General features: G+C 37.9%; 1 protein-coding gene across 4 annotated transcripts in view; it reads left to right on the forward strand.

The window, feature by feature from the left end:
- Positions 1 to 21,188, forward strand: part of MBD5 (methyl-CpG binding domain protein 5) — a 374,269-nt gene that overhangs the window by 123,101 nt on the left and 229,980 nt on the right. For all 4 annotated transcript variants that reach the window (XM_084799998.1, XM_084799999.1, XM_084800001.1 and 1 more), the window contains exon 2: positions 18,772 to 18,863. The gene's annotated coding sequence lies outside the window, so the exon portion shown is untranslated. The remainder of the gene's footprint in view (positions 1 to 18,771; positions 18,864 to 21,188) is intronic.

Raw genomic sequence — 21,188 nt, forward strand, 5'->3', positions numbered from 1 at the left:
ACTTAAGGCATGTTAATGTAGTCTTTGCTTCTGCATCATTAGATACAAGTCTCCACTTTATCCTTGAGCCCCAGTAGTACAGAACTGCTTGTAATTGCACCCGGAAGAGAGATTCCAAGTCTCAGGCAATACCAAATTTTCAGAATATTCTTCAAGCCTTGTCTACTACATAAACCCATATTTGTCCTTCAAAATTAATGCCTGAAGCCGTCTTCGGTAGAAGTCATGTGTTAAGATTGGGGTAGAGCAAGCTTCCGTACCTTGTCTGTGCCCGCCTCTGTATCATTCTTCCACTGCAGTTCCTATATAAAGAGTTTGTTTTACCTCTCTGAAAGTGTGAACTCCTTTATAACTTTTGTGGGCTTTTGTTTTTAGTCAGCACATGTACCTCCTAGCACAGCGTCTGCGCCTTAACATCATTAAATAAATAGTGTATTTGATTCATAACGAAAGAAGCCTTGATTAAATTTGACTAATTAGTTTCATGGCCAAGATCTAAATCAAGGCAGTCTGAGCTGGCACTGGCTTTAATAACTTTCTTAACATGGTACTTTGGCAACCACTACCAAACAACCAAAATTGAATTGCTAACCTCAACAGGAAGTCTGTCTGATATTTTAAATTTATCTTGTTCTTAAAACATGTTAACCCATTGCTTCTCAGCATACTCACTGGTAGGAGGAGTGCCTTACACATAGAGCCAGCTTCACATACGGGACTGTGTGGAAAAGATGGCCCCAGATGAGTTTGCTGTGCTATACAAGATAGTTCTGTAAATGTATGAGTGTACATTGATACTGCTTTACATGTGATAACATGGTTAGAGACTGGTCAAGCGATGGGCCTTTCTATAGACAGCATGACGTTTATAGAGGTCTTATGAAAAACTTCTGTTGAATAGGCTCATTCTCAGAAATATAGTGGGTCGTGGTCAGTATCTTTGAAACAAAGAAGTAGCAATTATGAAACGCTTTTATTGAAATTTTTATTTAGGGATATATTTTCGTAGTCAGAACCTTACTTAGTATTGTTATTTGAATCATAGTATAATAAAATTCAACTTGTTTCATATCAGTTATCTAAGGGTGGCTTACGAATTATTTACTTCTCTATTACCTTAGCTGAAACGGCAGTTTATTTTTTACCTCTATTTCATAGTGACTTCTGGTTTTCTATTTGATATTCTTTATTCCTGTTCTTAAGACATCGAAGAGCTCCTAAAAATCTATGTTACACACCATGGGGTTTGATTGTTGTAAGTGCCACATAAAATTTAATTATTTATCTTCTTTAGTATTAATTTGAGAAATTATAATTACAAATATTACATTGTATGTACATATGTATATATATATATATGAAAATATGGAACTCTAAATGATGAAGTAAATCCTATTGTATATTTTCAGTATTTTATGTGATAGAAAAAAATACAATTTTGAAAGCCAGATTTTATTAACATAAGTATTAACAATACATGAATGTTGTTTGGATTTTTTTTAATGTTTGTATGTTTTGTTTTGTTTTATTTTTATGTGTATGTTTTTCTTGCATTTATATCTATCTACCATATATGTCCTGGTGCCTGGTGTAGAAGAGGGCTGCAGATCCCTTGATACTGGGGTAACAGATAGTTTTGACCTGTCATGTCAGTGCTCAGAACTTAACCCTGGTCCTCTGCAAGAGCACCCAGTGTTCTTACCCATTGAGCCTTCTCTCCAGCCCCACAGGAAAAAAAATTTTTTATAATTGAGCATTTGTTATTTCTTCAGAGATAAATTTTGGTCATAATATTCTGTTCATTGTTAAAGTAGTAATAGATATTTATTTCCCTTATTCTGAAACATAGGCAATCTTTGTATTTTAATCAGATGACTGAAGAAATATGGATGATAGGCAGGGATAGGGGAACTTAAAATATATTTTATGTATAGCTTTCTTCTTTCACAACATCTTATACTGGATATAGAGGACTTAAAATGTCAAAACAGTAATGTTATTTAAATGCGCGCGCACACACACACACACACACACACACACACACACACACACACACACAGAGCATGCCGTGTAGACTCCAGTTTAGGATTGTACTTCTTTTCCTTTACTTGTTTTCAACAATGTCAGCCAGTTTTAGAAGCTGAATGTTTTCTGAGAGGATCTTGTGCTGCCAAGAATTGAACTCCTGGCTTCAAGTGATGTTCCTCTCTTAGTTTCCCAAGGGGCAGGAATATAGGTGCACACACCACTCCCAGCAAGACACACAAATTTAAATATCAGAAGACACACCAGATACTTTGCCATTTAGTCCATTTGAGTTACATGTTTTTGTGTTCCCTTTCTTAGTACTAAGAACTTATATCACAAGATTGAAAAGACATGTAGAGTAAAAGGTAAGGCTGTAGTAAATCTTGTTACAATTTGCACCATTATTTTACCATGTTAAATTGATTCATTTTACTTCTATCCAGGGAGAAAGTTGATTTGAATTCAAATTAATCAATACCTGATCAAGAAGATATGTATTTCAAAACAGATTTTGCAGATATTGCTGGGGGAAGGGTTGATACTTGGGTGAAGTTTGATATCTTTATGTGTCCTTCCATTTTTCATATATAATATGAGTAAAATTGGATGATGGTCTCATTTATTGGACTGAATTTACTTCAGTTTGAATTGAAATTTCTTTGGAATATGTGTATGTTAGGAGCTAGAAACATCTGTATAGATTGCTTTTCACATGGGCTTTTCTATACTATATATTAATAGGAATTAAATTTGAGGTTTAATCACACAGATTTTTTTCTTTTGTAAATTGCTATTTGGAATTAGGAACCTATGTCTGTTTATAGAAGCCATGTAGTAAATGGAGCTAGGGTTTTAGGAAGCAGTGCTCCAGAAACAACTTAGTCCTAGTGATCTTCAGAAAGGGAAGCAGTGAGGGACTTAGCGCCATTGTTAGCATCCCTGTGACAGACTAGAAATAACAGCCCACAAAACAGAAAATTTCAGAAGAGATTCATGTTATGGGTCCTTTGTGTTGTTTCTGTTTTGCAATAATATTTTAGAAAAGCTCTGTTCTGTCAAACTGGATATAGAGGACTTAAAATGTCAAAACAGTAATGTTATTTAAATGCGCGCGCACACACACACACACACACACACACACACACACATTTCTTATAACTCTTAATTTCTTAATTTTAAACATTTGTCATTCATAATTTCCCTTTGTTATAATGTCCTCATCTATTTCAATTTTAACATTTGGTGCTGACATTTTCTTAGTTGTCTCGGCCATTTTTAAATACAACAAATAAGCATTTTAAAAATGTAATCAGTATAAACTTTAACACAGCTGAGAACCATTTTCTGAGAAAGCAAAAAACCATTTTGGGAAGGCTGCAGTTCCGTTTTGGTGCCACCTCTCCCACTGAACAATGAGATGATATCCATGTCTTAGATTTTGATGGTGACTAAATAGCATCTGGGGGTTAAGAAACACTGCTTTATAGTGGTATAAGTAGAATTTGAATTTAATAAAATTTATCTCAATCTAGATGAGATTTTCACATTCTAAAAAATATTTTCATTTCCATTCCATCAAAATGAGAGACTAAGTTGTTACAGTGTGCTCTTTATATTGAAAGTATGAGTTAAAGAATTCTAAATTGTCACCATTTGATTGCCAGATGCCTAATGAATATTGCAAGTGACATGCTCTGAAGAGGCAGGATTGTTCCAAGTGTCCATGTTTCCTCTTTACCAGTAGAAAGCATTCTTACCAAGGGGAGCCTGCGTCCTAGCCTCCCAAGTGGGAAATTAACACATTCTCCCGTAGTTTCTGTATTACATAACTAGGATTATTTTATTGTGGTCTTCCTCTACAAAGCAGTCTCATTGTTAAGGTAACTAAGCACTTTTACATTTATTAGCTGTAATATCTAATCTCTAATTATATGTGGACCCAAATAATATCTTAACTAGTTTTTAGGGACGTCAGCCTCTCCTTTGTCCTTCATTTGAAGGCTGGAACTTCCTTCAACTGATTCCTCTCCTGCCAATCAACTCCATGCTCACGTGGCTTGTTTGCACAGTAGGGTTGATCACGATTGGCACTGTTTTGTGATCGGTGAGGACAACATAATTGTTTTTGTTAACACAGCCTGAACATAGGGCTAATTGGCCTTTTGCCTACAGGTGCTTTTTAATAAGCGTGTAGTTTTGGAATTAAAAAGAATAGATAAGGAAAAGAGAGAAACTTTTCATTAGAGTGCTTGAGTAATTTCCTTTAAGACTTTCGAGTGTATACAAATATTTCACATGCATGTCTGTCTGTTCCATTCCTGTGCTCTGGAGATCAAAAGGGGAACAGAAGGTACACAGTTGTTGCGCACCGTATGGGTGCTATGAGTTGAATCTGGGTCCTGCAATGGCATGCTCTTAACTGCTGAGTCATCTCTTTCACTGCTGGTGTCTTGTCTATTCCTCTTCTTTTCTAAATTTGATTTATTGTCAACAATAATTCCTGTTAGAACATAGATTTATCTTTGAAATTGATATACTACCATATATTTAAATGAAGTGACATATTAATGTAATTATCAAGAATAAATGCAGTCCAAGCCTATTCCTTATTTTTCTTATTTATGTATTTTATTAATTATTCATTTTCCATCCTTGCTATAGACCCCTCTCCTCCCAGTCCACTATCCCTCCCTGTTTCCTCTTTCCCCTCCTCTACTCCTCAGAGAAGGGGAGCTCGCCCTTCTCACCCACCCAAGAGTATCAAGTCACATCAGGACTAAACACATCCTCTTCTCCTGTGTCCTGGTGAGGTAGCCCCCTACTCAGATGTAACTGATGGGCAGCTCATGGTCCTCATATGTGTCCCCTAGTTAGAGCAATGTGGCCTGACTCTGACATGGACTTTGTTGCCTGCTTTTCAACCAAGCTTTATTCTTAACATATAGCTATATACAAACATGTGAAGTCAGCATTTTCACAGAAAAATTCATTAAAAATACCAATTTTTAGCATACCTTAGCTTCCAGATAAAACTAAGTTGCCAAACGATCGCTATCATTTCAAACTAATTATCACCGTAGTGATTATGAGTGCCTCTCAAATTTGCTAAGATAATAAATAGTGTGAGTTCTCTTCCTGTATCCTCTAGGAAGCTCTTCTTCTGTTTACATCAATCTTCTGAAGGGCAGTTCCTACATCTAAGCTACAAAACTGATGGAATCCACTGAAACAAGACCTTAAGCAAAAATTGTCCTGTTGCAGCATATAGGTATGCCCGATTCCTTAGCTCACACATAGACAGCTCTAAGGCTTGTATCTTATACCGCCTGGGTTTTCCTCATGCTCTGAGCTGCAGGTGGCCTCTGAGGTGCCTGGCACTGCTGTGCCCTGGATCGTCTGCCATGCTTCTTTTGCTGCTCTTCCTTCCTCCCTCTCTAGTAGCGTTCAAAGTCCCAAGCAAGTTACGTTTCCTAATTTCTTTCTTTTCTTTTCTTTTTTTTAAGATTGTACCCTTCAGTTTATTTTCATGTTTCTTATTTGCTCTTTAGGAAAGCTCTGCATAGGAATAATCAGTGAGCTTTTATTTTTATTTTACCTTTAACATTATCTTTTTTATTTTTGAGATAATAATGTAAGAGGAACCCCAACTACTGTGAAATTAATGATACAATTAATAAATTGTTTAGACAAAAATTAACAGCTATAAAAATTTTTATGGACATAAAATATTTAATCATATAGGTCCTTTTTTATTTTCTGATAGCTAACGCATACCAGTAAAAATTAGCAAGAGTATGTGACTAAAGAGTATGTGCATATTCCATATATTGTTAAAGCTGTAAACATAATTTACCATACTAAAATCAATATAAATGACAAGTCTTTGCACTGAAAATAATAATGTATTTTATTTTTAAGTGGAAATTGAAGCATATGCACATATATACATATATATGTATGTGTGTTCATACACCCCTATCAGCTAAACTAAAGGAAACCTTAATATAAGATGTGTAAATGTTTAGAGGCACTTAACATCCTAAAAAAATGGAAGTAATAAAAAACAGTATAGAATACAATTCTAAAATAGTAAAAACTAATATTTAAAGACTTAATGTACCAAGAAACTAATAAAATATTTATCAGTCACCTTGATACTAAAATAAGATATAATAAACTGTTAAAATATTAGGAGTAACCTAAAAATACTACAGGTATTGGAATGGAGTCCATTTGACCACACCAAGCAGTCCTTCGGAGCCAGAAATGGTCACAAAGCATTCAAAGCCATGGAAGTCTAGATGTGAAGGTTCATAAGCCAGAGATAGACACATTTTTTTGATCTTGTGAAGGGCCCGGCAAGAGCCTGTTTCCTATGTTAAGTGAAGGCCTATCTGCAAACTGAAAATAAATAAATAAATAAAATTCACAAAGAGAGACACCAAGTCTATCTCTAGGGCCTTGGTTTTTTGATGAATTTTTCATTCTTTATTACGTTTTATAAGAGCCAATAATAAATCTATAAATTAGAAAAAATCAAACTCTCAGGGACAGTAGCTTTGTGGAAGATCTGTGATAGTAAGGTGGCACACCAGTGTGAGGGGAGGAATTTCACAAGCTCCCACATAGATGAAGAGCTGTAGGCAATCAGTTTTTGAGAGAAGAATCAGATAATCCTAAATGTTAAACCCTGAACGCATCTATATTTGAACATTAATAATAGTGAGACCAGGAACCAGGACAGCCGGGACTATCACACAGAGAAATCGTGTCTTGAAAAAAAATAAAAGAGAGAGAGAGAGAGAGTGCATAAAGGAAATGTGGGAAGAGTTGGGGGTAGAAATGAAGTAATACACATGAGATCTCTCTCGCGAACAGAACTGACAGAATGAACTTATACGTCTGAGTGTATGTGTGTATTGTGTATAAAATGGGATGTGTTGGAGTGGCTTATAAGCTGTGGTTTGGATCAAGAGTGGCTGTCTCCCAATGGAATGACTAAGATACCAGTAGTTGTTCAGTGTATGAGGGTAGATATCTCAACTGGTGTCTTTTAGTCTACATTGGAATCTGGAAGTAGTAGTTTCTAATGCTGTGAAGGAATGCCTCAGCAGCAGGTTGGGTGAACATGCTAGCAAAAGTGAGGGCAAGCGAACGGACTAAAAGCAAAAGCTTCCTTCTTCCGTGTTCTTTTAGGTGGGCTGCCACCAAAAGCTGTGGTGCTGTGGTCCAGGTGTAGGTTGGATCTTCTTACCTCAAATGATCCAATCAAGAAAATCCATCATAGGTGGTCCCACATGCTTGGGTTATAATTGGCTCCAGATAGTATAAACTTCGCAACCAAGATTAGGCAACAGAAGTCCATCCCTTGTCAACTTGACACAGAATCTTGTCACTTTATGCCATGCCTAATTTCCAAAGATGGCAGCGGGGGAGGAGGGGGTGGATAACGAGGCCATGATTCCACCTAACATGTCATACATAACCACAAATTTAAAGTAGGTAACATTGTCCCTTGAGGAATGCTTTTAGTGTCTCATGACTTACTGTGATAATAACCACTGGTAATATCTCAAATTGATGTTCCATTACATATTGAAGAAATAAAAATACAAATGTTGCTTAACGTATGTGTATGTGTGCACAAACACGTTCTTAACAAAGTAGAAAAGAAATACCTTCATCAGTTACACGCCACATTTCTTCAGCTGGTTGTATGGTCCTAATTGGTTTTCATAGCTATCTCCCTTCTGGGTTTCCTCCAGAAGTACAGCTTCAGCAAGCACCTCAGCAGGTCTTGGTTCTTTTCCTGGAGAAGTGATCTATACCTTCATCTTGAAGAGTCTAGCCCCTTTGTTATCTTGCCTGGATTAGTGTCTCCATTAGGGAAAAACAATACATTTTTCCCTTGGTGGTCTAGATCAACCAGCCTTCATTACACGTATTTGGAGTTTTGTTAGTTTGGTTGGTTGGTTGGTTGGCTGGTTGGTTGATTGGTTTGGTGGTTTGTTTTGGTTTTGCCTGTTGGCTAGGTGCATCAGAAGCCAAAAGTAATAGAGGAAGTCTGAGCTCCCACTTGAATGGAATGTTTGTTGTGTTTCCAGGTAGAAACACTCCTCTATCTGGAATCAAAAGTACTAGGCCCGCCTGGCGCAGTGACACATACCTGTAATCCCAGCAGAAGCACAGGCAGCCATCTGTGAATTTGAAGCCAGCCTGGTCCACAAAGTGAGTCAAGGACAACCAAGACTACACAGAGAAACCCTGTCTCCAGGGGGTAAAAGTGTTAGGCCAGCAGAAGTTAAGTTAAATTTAAGCAAAATTTTCAGTCAATAGGGCTGATAATGTAGAACTATTCCTATTTCCATACCTTCATTCCTGGACTCATGAATCCTAGCAATAGTAGAAACTACCATATATTAGATTCTGATTCAAAGCATATACTACTTTCTAGAGAACTCTACCCAAGTCCACCACGCTACTGCCAACTCATTGGCTATATAAAAGTGTCTTCCAAAATTGTTCTAACCACCAGGATGTGGTGGTACATGCCTGTAATCCCAGCACTTAGGAAGACAGAAGCAAGTAGATCTCTGCGAGTTCAAGGGCAGCCTAGTCTACAAAGAAAATCCTGGATAGCCAAGGCAACACAAAGAAGCCCTTTCTTAAAAAAGAAAAAAACAAAACCAAACAAATTATTCTACCCATTCTCTCAGACTACCTGTCTCAGGATAATCAGTATGGAAAAACCAGTGGATTACATGAACTTAGGCAACTGTTGTACTTCTGGCTGTGAAGTGACTTTCTTGGTCAGAAGCAATGCTGTGTGGAATACCATGATGCTGGATAAGACATTCTATAAGTCCATGATTGGTAGTTTTGGGAGAAGCATTATTTGCACAAAAGGCAAATCCATAACCAGAATATGCATTTTTCTCCGCTAAGGTATTATCCTATCCATGAAGGAAGTGGTCCAGTGTAATCCACCTGCCACTAGATCACTGGCTAGTCATCCTGGGGAGTAGTGCCATATCAGATTCCTTGGCCTCTGCTGCTGACAGATCAGCACTCAGCAACAGCAGAAGCCAAGTAAGCCTTGTTGAGCTGAAGTCTTTGTTGTTGAACCCATGCATAACCTCTTTCTCTGCTACAATGGCCACTTTCTTCATGGGTCTTCTGGGCAATGACAGGGATGGCTTGCAAAAGAGACTGACTTTCCACAGACAAAGTCATCCTATCTACTTGATTATTGAATTCCTTCTCTTCTGATGTCAGTTTTTCTGAGCATTTACATGGGACAAATGTATCTTCATATCCACATACTTCCCTAAATGTCCTTCTCACCGATTTTCGAATCATCCTCTTTCCAAGTCCCTGACCATCCACCCAGTCCATTAGCTATAGACCATGAGTTGTTAAACAATCTCACAATGGCCATTTCTCCATCTAGGCAAAATGTATCACTATATGCACTCCCCAAAGTTCTGCCCCCTGAGATAATTTCCTTCCATTGGTGTCTTTCAAGGTTGTTCCAGAAATGGGTTATAATGCTACAGCTGTCCACTGCAGAGCAGCATTTGCATAGCATGAAGAACCATTTGTAAACCAGGCTCTAGAAGTCTCTTTGTTGGTCAGCTGGTAATAGGGCTTATCTCATGAGGCTATAGGTGTATACTTGGAAGTACGGTGTTGTAAACGGAGTAGAAACCATAGTCAGTTGAGCAACTTCTTCATGTAACTTCTGCCTTCAAGATATGCTCAGGTCAAATCACGTGTTTTCATCTCCATTTGACAATGTATTGCTCCTTTGTACATTGTACTTTATTGTTTTTTGGGTCAGGTAATGCCCAAAAATGCAGAGCAGGTCAGTTGGTAACCCATGACCCTTGTCAAGCATTCAGATTCCACTAAGGCTGAATAGCAAGGCAAGAGCTCCCCCTAAGGGGAGCTGTATAACTGTATAACTGTATAAAATGGAGCTAGAGTCCTGCTCCAAACACCCAAGGTTGTCCTGTGTGACTCACCTATAGCAGCCTGACAAAGGCCCTAAACAATATCTGTCACTGATTCCTCAAGCACCACCAGGTCTACTGGGTCTTATGTCAAAGCGATTGAGCAGCCTACGTATTAGCCTGAACCTGTTAAAGAGCCTTCTCCTATTCTAGGCCTCCTCAAAGCTAACAGTTCTCCAAGTTATTTTGGCATATGACAGGGCATCCAAGTAAGGAATGAGCTGTTTCCAGAATCCAAAGAGGATGACTATGTAGTTTTGATCTTCATTCTTAATGGTGGGAGAGGCCAGGGGCCCTAACTTATCCTTCACCATAGAAGGGATATCTCTGCTATATCCTACATGAGTGGATTCCTAGAAATGTCACTGAAGTAGAAGCCCTTGACATTTGGATGGCTTTATTTCCCATCTGTGATGCACATGTATGTTACCAACAAATCCCAAATGACTGCTGCTTCCTGCCCACTTGGTCCAGTCTGCATAATGTCGTCCATATAGGAGACCATTGATAACTTGTGGAAGAAAGAGAAATCAAGATCCCTTTGAACTAAGTTATGACAAGGGGCTGAAGAGTTACTATACCCTTTAGGTTAAACTTTAAAGGTATACTGATGGCCTTGTCAACTGAAAGCAAATTGCTTATAGTGGTCCTTGTGGATAGATACCTTAAAAAAAAAAAAAGCACTTCTTAGATGAATAGCTGCCAGCTGTGTACCATGAGATATGTTGATCAGCTCAAATACGGATACCACATTTGGCACAGCCACTGCAGTCAGAATCATTACTTGATTAAGTGTTTGATAGTCAACTCTAATTCTGTATGATCAACTTGTCTTTTGCACAGGCCAGATGAGAGAGTTAAACAGATATGTCATAGGTAGTACTACTCCTTTATCTTTAAAGTCCTTGTTTGTGAAATTAATTTCTGCAGTTCCATTAAGGATGCAGCATTGGTTTTGGGTCACTGATTTTCCTAGTAGACCCAACTCCATTTGGCTTTCATGTGATCTTTTCAAACATAACAGCTCATAATAATACCATGGGGGCGGGATTTCTATCAACTTCTCATATATCTATCCCAAGTATATATTTAGAAACTGCAGAAATAACCACAGACAGAGTACAGGGACCTACTAGACCCACTTCAGCAAAAACTCACTATATATCTGACTTCCATAGACATCTCCTTTAGCTAATTTGTAAGACTAAACTATCTGGTCTTCAACCCCATCAGAGACTTGAGAAGGAATAAAACTTAATTACCTGAGTTAATCGGAACTGCAAGTTAGCAGCTTCCAAATTGAAAAAAAAAAAAAGTGACAGATACAGTGTAGTGCTTAAACAAGTCACCCAAAACTCCCTATAACGATGGGGGATCATCTTCAGCCTTCTGGCTGTTGAACATTTCTTTAAGTGTTTCTCAGCCGTTTGTGCTTCATCATTTGAGAACTCTCTGCTTCTGTACATCATTTTAATTGGGTATTTCATGTCATTTTTTTTTCGTTATCTATTCTAGATAGTAATCCTCTATCAGATAGATAATTGGTGCAGTTCTACCCCCTAACCCCAGTCTGTCGAGTGGCACTTTACACAAATGATGGTGTTCCAGCCATGCAGAGGCTTTTTGGCTCCATGCCCATTAATTGATGGTCTAGTGCTTATTCTAAGTCCCTTCTTGTGACACTGAGTTCAAGCCTATTGCCCTTTCTCTCCTTTATAGATTTAGTTATCTGTTCATATGTTAAGGTCCTCGCTCCAGTTAGAAATGAGAATCAGGATGATAGATATGGATCTATGTTCATACTTCTACACAAAGCCATCCAGCTTGATGAGCAACATTAGTTGAAGATGCTCTCTTTAGTGTGTATTTCTGGCTTCTTTGTCTAAAATCAGGTGTCCATGGGTGTGGAAACTTATGTCTTGTTGTTTTGTTTTGTTTTTGGAGTGTGTGTGTGTGTGTGTGTGTATGTGTGTGTGTGTGTGTGTGTGTTTCCATACATATAAAGTTAAAGTTTTTTTTTTAAGTTTCTGTGAAGATTTGTACTAGGATTTTGTGAGAATTAGATTTAATGTATAGATGTCTTTTTATAGGCTGGCCTTTTCACACTGTTGATCATACTGATCAGAAACATGGGAGAGCTTTTCGTCCTCTGGTAACCTCTTGGTTTTCTGTCTCCAATGTCTTCAAGTTTTTATTGTGCATGTCTTTCCCTTGTTGGTTAGAATTATCACAAGGATTTTCCGCCTGAGGTTGTTATGAGAGGTACTGTTTCCCTGTTCTCTTTTCCAGTCTGTCTGACATTTGTACATAGGAAGGTGACTAATTTTTTGTATTAATTTTTTACATTGCTACTTTCCTGAAAGTGTTTATTGGCTGTCCCTATTTGTGCCGAGCGTTTTTTAGGGTGTTTCATGCATAAAATTGTAACATCTATAAATAGAGATGCTTTGACTTTATCCTTCCCTATTTGTATCCCCTTGATCTGCTTGTCTTACTGTTCTAGCTAAAAATCACCTACTACACTGAGTACATAGAGTGGTATCTTCATTTTGTTCCTAATTTTTCTGAAAATGCTTTAAGTTTCTCTCCATTTATATTGCTGCTGGCTGTGAGATTGTTTTAAATTGCCATTACTGTGCTATATTATGCCTGATCTCCCCAGTGCTTTGGTCATGAAACTCTTTTTCATTTTGATAAAGGCCTTTTCTGCATTTAATGAGGTGATCATGTGTTTTTATTTTTTAAAAGTACCTTGGCTTTCCTGAAACTTGGACCAGCCTGGCATCAAACTTAGAAATTTGCCTACCTCTACCCCTTTCCCCTAAGCTCTATTTTTAGGGGGAGGGGGCATCTTCTCTCTCCTTTTTTTTTTCCTTTTTTCCCCTTTTTTATTATTATTACACATAAATAAAATAAACTACATATAGCAGGAAGAACCGCAAAACAATCAGGAATTACATAAATGTTATAGTCATAGTGATTTGGCTATTTGTAATTGGCAAACTTGAAGTAAACATCTTTCCTATCTTGTTGGGTCTAAATTCTTGGCTTTATATGAGTCTTCTCTTTCCTTTTAATTAATTTGGATAAGGGCTTGTTGGTGTTGTTCACTTTCTCAGATAGCTTTTACATCATTGATTCTTTTTATTATTTTTGTTTTCATTTCATTGGTTTCATCCCTGAATTTGATTATGTCTTCCTCTTTTTAGTTGCTTATGTAGACACTTAACACTATGAACTTGACTCTTAGAAATGCCTTAGTAGTTTTCCATAGATTTGAATAAATTTTGTTTTATTTTCATTCTAGTCAATACTGTTTGTAATTTCCTTCTGGATTTCTATCTTGACCCACTTTTCATTCATACTATGTTGTTCACTTTCATAACTTTGTATACTTTCTGCCGTTTCAGTTGCTATTGATATCCAACTTTAATACGTAGACGTCAGTTGTGATGCAGGGTGTTATTCAGTTCTTCAATATCTACTGAGACTTAGACTTGGTTTGTAGCCTAGTATTTGGTCAATTTTGGAGAAAGTTCTAAGAGCTGATAACAAGAAAGCATATTCTTTAGTGTTAGATAGAAAGTTTTGTGAGTATCTGTTAAGCCCATATGATTTGTGTAGTTATTTTAACTTCATTCTGTGTGGTTTTTTGTCTCAGTGATCTGCGTTTTGGTGAGAACAGAATATTAACATCACCATCTGTCACTGTGGTGTTTGCTGGTGGTGGTGGTGTCAATATATGCTTTTATCCTGTAGCATTGTTTTTATTATGAAGTTGGGAACCATTATATTTGTTACATAAATGCTTCAAATCCTCTGGATTTTTCTTCTTTAATGAGGATTTAGTGTTCTTAATGTGTCTTCTGATTAGTCTTGGTTTTAAATCTTTTTTTGCCAATTATGAAAATACCTACAGTTGCGTTCTGCTTGAATCCATTTGCGTAGAATGCATCTTTCTATTCTTTTTTAAAATATATTTTATTGATTTATTCATATTACATCTCAATTGTTATCCCATCCCTTGTATCCTCCCATCCTTCCCTCTCTCCCATTTTCCCCTTACTCTCCTCCCCTATGACTGTGACTAAGGGGGACTTCCTCCCCCTGTATATGCTCATAGAGTATAAAGTCTCTTCTTGGTAGCCTGATATCCTTCCTCTGAGTGCCACCAGGCCTCCCCATCAGGGGACTTGGTCCCTCAGTAGAAGAATGGATAAAGACACTGTGGTACATTTACACTATGGAATACTACTCAGCTATTAAAAACAAGGAATTCCCGAAATTTGTGGACAAATGGATGGAACTAGAAAGGATCATAATGAGTGAGTTAACCCAGAAAGAGTCAAATGGTATATACTCACTTATATCTGGACAGTAGCCCAAGGGGCGTGTCCCATGAAAGTCTTCACTTACCAAGAAACTGGGACAGAGCGGAGGACATCCTGTTGGGACTCTAGGTGAGAGAAGTATGGGAGAATGGGGAAATAGAAGGATCCAGAGGGTCCTAGAAACCTACAAGAAGAACATTATGTTGGGCAGATCTGTGCCCAGGGGTCTTGCTCAAACTATGGCACCAGCCAAGGACAATACATGCAGTGAACTTCGAACCCCTACCCAGACCTAGCCAATGGACAGGACAGTCTCCACAGTTGAGTGGAGATTGGGGACTGACTTTCACATGAACTCTGGTGCCCCATATTTGACCACATCCTCTTTCTATTCTTTTACTCTAAAGTGTTTGCTATCTTTAATGGCGAGGTTTGTTTCTTGGCTATATAAGATAGATCATTATTAATCCAGTCTGTTAGTCTGTTTGTTTTAATTGGGAAATTAAGGTCTCTGATATTGAGAGTTATTAATGGGGAGTGTTTATTGATTCCTGTTATTTTGTTGTTATGCTTTCTAACCCCTCCCCCTTTCTACTAACAGTCTTGGGACTAGTTATTACTTGTGTCTTCTTTGGTGCAGTTAGCTTCTTCAGACTGAAGTTTTCCTTCTAGTCCTTCTAGGGCTGATTTGGTGTGCAAATATTGCTTCAATTTAGGGTTTTTTGTGGATTTTTTGTTTGTTTGTTTCTCTGTTGATTATCATTGATAATTTTGATATGTCCTGAAGTCTAGGATAGCATCTGTGATTTCTCAGAGTTTGTAGAATATGAGTCCAGGCCTTTCTCTCCTTCAGAATCTCCTTTGGGAAATGAGATATTAATCTAAGTAATGTGTTCTTTCCCTTTGCATCTTTTATTTCCTTCCTTTGGACTGGAATCAAATATTTAATGTTATGATTATTATGTGTCATGGAGAATTTTTTTCTGGTCCTCTCCTGTCTGTTTCATGTTCTGTATTTTTCATGTACCTTGATTGGCACCATGATCTTCTTTAGATTGGGGGAATTTTTCATTTATGGTTGAGTTTTAATTATTTTCTGTTCCTTTGACTTCTGTTCTTCTCTTCCCTGTATCCACTCATATCCTATTCGTAGATTTTATCTTTTTGTATATTCCCATATTTCTTGGATGTTTTGTGTCCAGAATTTTTTATTTTAGATTTAACATTTTCCCTGACTGTTTTTAGTTCGTGATTCATTTTGAAGTTTTTTAAATGAATGCAAACTTAATCTAGACATTGATGTTCACATGATCTTATTCTCCCTCCCTAGTGTTCTCTACAGTGTATTCAGTTTTCCAACCTTGAGTATGTGGCTTGTAATTGTTTTTCAAAACCTCCCTTTTGAGATCTAGAGGAAGACTGTATTGAATTAAAAGTAATAGGTGAAGTTACCCAAAGAACCCAACAGTAGAATGTCCACATTGCAGCATTTTGTGTGACTGCAGAGATTAGCCTAGCGGGGCACTTAAAGATACAGGAACAGAAAAATAGTAGGTCAGGTGGGCTGGCCGCTCAGGTGGAGATGCCGTGACAACCTGAAAGCTCAGTTTCTTTATTATATACAGTTGAATGGGGAGGTGGGCTTATCATAAACAGCTTTTAAAAAAAAAAGGAATCATAAGTCATTGCATACACTTTAACAAGGAGGAGGAATTATTATATACAGCATAACAAAGAAGTGTTTCACTAATCTCAGTCAGCAGGGTTTCTGTAGGACATGGTCTTCAGGCTATAAACATATAGAGGAGAAAGTCACCGTGAACATTTTCTACACAAACTCTCAATATTTACACTCAGATCAGAGAAACCACAACCAAGGAAGACTTTGCTATTCCCACGGGGTTGAGGCATTGTAGTACTTAGCATGGCCAATCCCGTGTCAACAACACATATTCACCTGAGTCATCACTTGCTCCCCGTGCATATGAATATTCTACTGCGTTTTGTACTTTTTTTCTGAGAAACAAAATTTTTGCAAGTGATCATAACCAAAATTAGCAGGTTTCCCCAAAGTAATGGATGCAATGAAAGCATGCTGCCAGGTCTGGACATGATAGTACATGCCTGTTATCCCAGCACTGAAAAGGTTAAGGCCAGAGCATTGCGTTTCATGGCCAGGCTGCCCTTGCTGGTGAGGGTACAATTACAGCAGGACCCACTGATTATTCCAACCAAAGAAGTGCTTTGTCCATATCTAGTGAGTATTTTTAGAAAAAAAAAAACTGGTGAGGGAGGAAAAAAGGAAGAAAAGAAATGCTTATTTTTACAAACATAAGGCATTTGTTATTAGTGTTTTCTGAAGCCTGAGAGTTATCAACATGAAGAAAAATTTGACTCTTCTATGTTGTAAATATATTGCCTATTGAAGCTTGATTATGTGCACATGTGGCAAGAGGCTGGAGAAATATTGTCAGTGAATAATATTTATGGTCACATTTACAGTTTTCAGAAGGACATAGACACAGACATAGGCATACCTAGTAGGGACCTCTTCTGGTCTTTGCCACAAAAAAAAAAAGTAACAGTTAATTTGAACTATACTAATTTAAGGTCCACTAGAAGAATAATTTAGAATAGACAGTCTAATGGTCTTAACTGGCACTGAGCATTGGTTTGCATAGGCTCAGGTTAAAGTCACTCTCTGTTATAAAACAGTTGTGAACAGAAATCCATGAATTACCTGAATAAAATTCTTGTCAAAAAAAATTGGGAGCCTTTATAAAGCAAGTATAATCTATAAATATTTTTATTTATTTTAGTGTTTCATTTCTATTATAATGACACACTGGGTTTTTATTTTGTTTAGTAATTTCTTGATAATGTTTTGACGAAATCACTGAAATGTAAATTAAAATGGTTTTAATGTTACTTTTAGGATATAAATGAGTAGAGTCTTGAAAATTGCATAGATGCACTCTTGTTGCTGTGTGAAGCTAGAAAGCATGGTTTTTCTTCCACAGATTTTTGATTTTTATAATTAGATGTGCAGAAATATTTTAAGAAAGCATATTTTTCACAAGAGATAAAGAATATGCTAAAACTATAAATCTATATTTCAAGTTTGAGCCATATTTAATGGATTTTAGACATATAGGAATATTGCATTTGCAATCAGACTGGTTTTTTAAGATAAGCTGCTAGTATCATTAGAATTAAAGAAGAATAGCTAAAAAAAAAAAGCCACATATTAATATTTTTAGATGTCGTATTTTAATTTACAGGTACAGACAAACAGAGATCTTCAGTAATAACTAAAAGCAACAATGGTAGTATATTCAAATTTATTTGTGTGTAGCTTGAGATTGAAAGTCCCTAAAACCACTTATTAAAGGAATGACCCTATACCATTGAAATTTTATCCAAATTGTACTTTCCAGTGATAAGAGCAAATCTTCTTAAGGAAAGGTTTTTTTTTTTTTGATAAATCCATTTATCAATTATACTCATTTTCTTAAAAAATAAAATAAAATTTCTGCTAAGGTTTCCTAACATTAAAATATTGATTGTGGTATTCAAGTGATAAAAATAGTTTTACCTTTTTCACAAGCCAGACCTTTTAAATTAGTAATTTTTTTCTTACCTAGCTCTACGACAATTCAAATATAATCAAGATTATATTTTGTAATACTTATGCACAATGAATAAATTTCTAATATATGACAAATTATAGAAGACATTGGAATCAATGTGATTTAAATAATAATTAAAATTTATCAATGAACTATGTAAAGCTGAGAGATAGAGAAGCAATCCCAGCCAGCTGTCAAGGGCCAAATGGCTAGTTAGCCCTGAACATAGACAAAGAAGTTTTATTATATGGAATCAACAGGTTATATTTAGGAATAGATATACACATACATATATGCATGCAATAACAATCAGTAAAAAAAAAAAAAAGACGCCAAGAATTTGTGAGCAAAATAAGAGAGGTATATGTGGGAGGTGAGGCCAGTGTGTTGAAGGGAGAAATGCTGCAATTAAATTACAGTCTTATAAACCAAAAACATGCATGGGAACTGGATAGTTAAGCAGTACTGTAGAAGGTGTTCCCCTAGGACATGCATCAAAATCTAGGTTAAAGGTCAAGGACAAGGTTCTGCAGGGAGAAGTGCTTGTCAACAACCCTGGCATCCCTAGAGTCCACACCGTGAAAGGAGAGCGCGGACTCTGTCAAGCTGCCCTCTGACCTCCACAGTGCGTGAATACCTCACACCCACTCCAGCCCAACATAAAATCAATTGTAACTGAAGAGAAATTTTAATGTAATTTTTGTTTTTTCTATTTAAATAAATGAAATTCATCTATACACTCACTTATATGTTCCTATGCTTCTCTTTTAGGAGAGCATTGGAGATGTCCACTTCTGCCTCTGTAAGATAGATATTGAAGGCTGCATGGCTTAGAAAATATCTATAAAAATTAGATATTCAAGGTAAGTAAAAATTGTAGCCTCATAAATAATTAACATGGTAACTCAATTTGAATTTTAATTTGCCAAATTTTCTTTTGTTCTTCAGCATAATGTTTCATGCAGAGTACTCTGTATGAGTAGTTACGTATTTGCATGACTACAAATTACAGCTGTATTTGAAGTTTTCCAAATGAGATATGAGCTGTAAAAACCAGAAAAGGCACATTAAATTTTACTTGCCACATTGGGACATTGTGAATATATATAACCAAAAAATAGGGCATTGCTCTTCGTCTCTGGAGTTCTTGTCTTGTAAAGTCAAATAAGAGGCTGGAAAATAAAACTTTAATTATATTTTTTAAAGATATCAGAAACACAGACTTACAAAAGTTCATTTTCAGTATCCCTATAAGATTTAGTTCTTGGACAAGTCTACTTTTGTCACTATTTAAACCAGATAAAACAGTTTATGCATCCTGTAGGCAAGAGATTTTGTAGCTACCTCACTCTTCCCATATTACTGTATTTTCCAGATTCCATTTGAGTACAAGTACTTAAAATGTGTTTCTCTTGAATTTGTAGTCAGCAATTTAATGGTTTTGCTAAGTTTGTGTATGTGTGTTAGCATTGTTGTGAGAAATGACGTTGCTTGAAAGATTGAGTAATACTGCCTACTTCTTATTAATTTCATTGGTATATGTCGTGTCGTTGGTTTCTTAGCATGACTGTGTGATTTTTTTCTACATTATAGTAAATGGTTGTTATTTTTCTGTTGCTGTGATAAAACATTATGATCAAGAAAAAAATAAAAGAAGGAATTTAGTTGGGTTTTTATCATTTCAGAGGCTTAAGTCCATGATGAGAGCAAAGGCACTGCTGCAGAAACAGCTAAGAACAGAGGGCACTGGGAATGGCAAGATCTCTTCAGACCTCACAGCCCTCCCCCCCCCCCAGTGGCACCCCTCCTGCTGCAGGGCCCTCCCCCAGTGGCACCCCTCCTGCTGCAGGGCCCTCCCCTAGTGGCACCCCTCCTGCTGCAGGCCCCCCCAGTGGCACCCCTCCTGCTGCAGGGCCCCCCCAGTGGCACCCCTCCTGCTGCAGGGCCCCCCCAGTGGCACCCCTCCTGCTGCAGGGCCCCCCCAGTGGCACCCCTCCTGCTGCAGGGCCCCCCCAGTGGCACCCCTCCTGCTGCAGGGCCCCCCCCAGTGGCACCCCTCCTGCTGCAGGCCCCCCCAGTGGCACCCCTCCTGCTGCAGGGCCCCCCCAGTGGCACCCCTCCTGCTGCAGGGCCCCCCCAGTGGCACCCCTCCTGCTGCAGGGCCCTCCCCCAGTGGCACCCCTCCTGCTGCAGGGCCCCCCCCAGTGGCACCCCTCCTGCTGCAGGGCCGCAGGGCTTAGGTTAGAATCCTACCTGGTGGGGGTCTTATGCTGAGGTCACTTCTTTTATTACATGTTGGATCTCTTTTGGAACAAGCTTTGATTTCAACATTAAATTTCCTGGTGCCCTTTTCCCCTTTAAACTGTATCTTTTATATTTCTTTCTCCCATTTGTCCTTTTTATTGTAGACCACCTTTGAGTCATTACTAACAACTAAACACTGTAGACAATATTAAGGCATCTTGAAATCTTCTCTGCTAATGAGATTAGCTCAGTACTTTTCAATTTTGGCCTCAGGCAAAGCTTTAAGGTAAGAGTAGAGGCTGGGCAGTGTTGGTGAATGCCTTTAATCCCAGCACTTGAGAGGCAGACACAGACAGATCGCTGTGAGTTTGAGCCCAGCCTGGTTTACGAAGTGAGTCCAGGACAGCCACGGCTACACAGAGAAACCCTGTCTCAAAAAAAGGGGGGGGGGGAGGAGATAACAGTAGAAGATAGCCACGTTCTTTGACCCAGTATCACAGGAATGGCCTCTAGCCCAGTTATGAAAGTCCATGATTGCCTCTCAAGCCGCTTGGGCTCAGCCTCCACTGCCCACGTGACTCTCAGCATAGCTGTCTTCCAAGGTACTAATAGGCTGCCCTATCAGAAGGCCAGTAGGATGGGCGCAAAGACTCTCCGCACCTAACGTTCGACTGGTTTTCTAGTCCAAGGTTCCAAAGTTTCCCCCCTTTGCCCAAAACAAACACATGGTCAGGTCTGTCACAGCAATGCACCACCTTTGGTAGCAACTTCTGTCTTACTTTTCTCCTACTTTGTTTAAACACCATGACCAAGGCAACATATAAAAGAAGGCATTTAATTGAGCTTATGGTAGTAGAGGGCTTAAGTCTTTGGTGACAAAGTGGATGGCAGCAGGAATGGCTGAGAACTTACATGTTAGAAGTGCAAGCGGGAGGCAAAGAAGG

This window comes from Acomys minous (genome assembly GCF_964271855.1).
Source record: "Acomys minous genome assembly, chromosome: 10".
Lineage (NCBI taxonomy): Eukaryota > Metazoa > Chordata > Mammalia > Rodentia > Muridae > Acomys > Acomys minous.